The 2,641-nt window shown below is 45.1% G+C and overlaps 1 pseudogene; it reads right to left on the reverse strand.

Moving 5' to 3' along the window:
- Positions 1-2,166: 2,166 nt before the first annotated feature.
- Positions 2,167-2,237, reverse strand: LOC126004914 (uncharacterized; annotated as a pseudogene).
- Positions 2,238-2,641: the final 404 nt, after the last annotated feature.

Here is a 2,641-nt window from a genome sequence, read left to right on the forward strand (position 1 = left end):
TGGCATTGACTTACTCCAAAGAGTACTCCCAACACCCAGGCGACTCAGTAACAATCTGCATGCAGGGCAGATCGCTCTGCATTTAATGATATGCTGACACTAGAGGATGCTCCACATCAGCCTGACATTGATGAAAGAAATGCACAGAATCCAGAGTCTTTAAATATAAAAGTCTGATACCAACTATAGCTAAAGTGTGCAAAAGTTTCACCGGGACCTTGAGAATGACTGGAGTTGGATAGACTGGTATGCCTGGAACCCAGAGTCTGTCTTATGCCAATAAACTTCTGGGTGAGGCCTTTTTGTAATCAGGTCAAGAATTTTTTTTCCCATTTTCTCCATTTTTCTGGACCTATGCAACATTGGCGATTGCCACTATCACACCTTTACTATATATTTTTTACTCTTATCCTTTAAGAAAAAAAATACAACTTACTGAACATAAAAACAAATTACTGTAGTAGAATGCCTGTCTCGAATACAGGCAGGAGATGGGAAGGGGGGGAGGGGGTAATGTTGCACTGGCGAAGGGGGCTGTTCTGGTTATGACTATAACCCAAATATGATCATGTTACTTAAATAAAAGATATATTTAATAAAAAAAGAAAGAAAGGAAGGAAGACAGAAGAAAGAAAGAAAGAAAGAAAGAAAGAAAGAAAGAAAGAAAGAAAGAGAGAGAGAGAGAGAGAAAGAAAGAAAGAAAGAAAGAAAGAAAGAAAGAAAGAAAGAGAAAGAAAGAGAGAGAGAGAAAGAAAGAAAGAAAGAATGAAAGAAAGAAAGAAAGAAAGAAAGAAAGAAAGAAAGAAAGAAAGAAAGAAAGAAAGAAAGAAAGAAAGAACAAAAGACAGAAAAAGATAAGGGAATGCTGCAGACTTCTCAGGTATTGGGGATAGAACTTCCATTCTCACCCTGCACATCCTTCAGAATCTCCCAGAAACCAAAGGCAGGATTGTGTGTGATCCACAGGCAGAGAGCACAGGAAATCATCAGAACTCATTCAGACCAGGACGGGTTATGAGGATTGAGCCAGGAGATTCCCTAACATTTCCAGGTGCCCATACTAGTTTATTGAAAGCTCAAGCAACTGGGCTTCATATTTGCTTTTAGAGGGACGCTGAGGGCAGGCCAGGCCATTGTTGGGGGGCAAAAGAGTGTGAAAGATGCTCCAATTTCCCTTACAAAAGTTCCAGGGGGCATAGTCCACTATCAAGTGCAGCTCAGGAGAGAAGTCAGGACTGATGAGTTGGGGGAACCCAGCTCTCTTGCCCCTAGTGATCAGGCGCCCACCAGAATCATAGCAACAGAGCTGGGCGGCTATGGAGTCGATGTTCTTCCGCAGAGAACGCATGCACTTGCCAGCAGAGGGGTGGTTGTTGTCATTCGCATATTCTTTCATTTTTGGACTGTACCTCCAGTAGAAATTGCGTTTCTGATGATGGTCAAACAGGCCCACAACCTTGGGGCCTGATTCCACAAACGAAGAATCAATACGAAAATGGCAGGGGCAGCTGGGCAGTTCCTTCTGCAGTGATTTCGAATACCTTGTGTAGAATTCATAGTAGTAGCTCACCCACTTGTTACATAGGTCCATCCCTGTAGAAGGTAGGAACAGTGGTTAGGAGGACAGTGTGTACAGGGAAGGTCTAGGCTCTGATGGGACAAAGCTTAGAGGGAGAGGGATCCACCAAGTGAGGAGCAGTTTACAGATAAGGATAAACCACATCCTAGATCCCTTGAACCATAGCCCTGGAGAGGATGGAGCTTGCCTGGGGCTGAGCAGGCCCTCACGGCCCCCTATGTGTAATGTGGCTTCTTTAGGGGCTGCATGGCGGGATCCTGGAGCCCTAGGTAGTGGGGTAGGGATCAGGGTCAAGACTGAGTGTGTGGCTGAGAAGCTCTGCAATATTGTCTATCCTGCCACTCTTGCTCTGAACCCTAGTTCTCTGCCTCAGTCTGTCTCTCAGGACCTTTGGCTATGCTCTATCCCCTGAAAAATGTGCTTTCACTCCCCCACAAAACAGACTGCTTCAGTTTTTCCCTGACTTTTGGGGCTTTGGGTGGTACTGGATTCATTGCTCCTGCATTTTCTCCATAAGAACTGAACTGCTATACTAGAGAGCAAGTAAAGGGCTTGACTCGGGAATTCCATGCCCAGCCCACTGATGTCTTGCACAGCATCCATGCTAATCTTCTCTGTGTCTTTACAATTTTAATATATGTGCTGCCGAAGTGAGCACATCAGCCCTCTGATTCCTGAGGTGTGTATCTGTCACATCATTTGGAGGTGAGTACAGTACGCTAAGATACGGTCAGCAATTCCTGGAATACAGCAAGACCAAGTTACATTATTTAGGTCACCATTATTTAGGTAAGGACAAGCGACCTCATGATGCCCTCTGAACTCTGAGACTCCATCAAGACTGTGGCAGGAACTGTTGTTTGAAAAGCCCCATCAGACTCCACCTATCAGGCTGGTGAGGGTTCCGGTGCGGAGGGAGAACACTCTGCTGCATGTGCAGTTACTAAAAAATGAAGGTGTGTCCACAAGCCTGCCCTCTATCACATTGCTGCCCATGGCTCTCAACCTTGTCCCACTCACATTCCCCTCAGGGAGTTTCAACTATGTCAAACTAGCGTTTAA

This window comes from Suncus etruscus, chromosome 3, assembly GCF_024139225.1.
Source record: "Suncus etruscus isolate mSunEtr1 chromosome 3, mSunEtr1.pri.cur, whole genome shotgun sequence".
NCBI lineage: Eukaryota > Metazoa > Chordata > Mammalia > Eulipotyphla > Soricidae > Suncus > Suncus etruscus.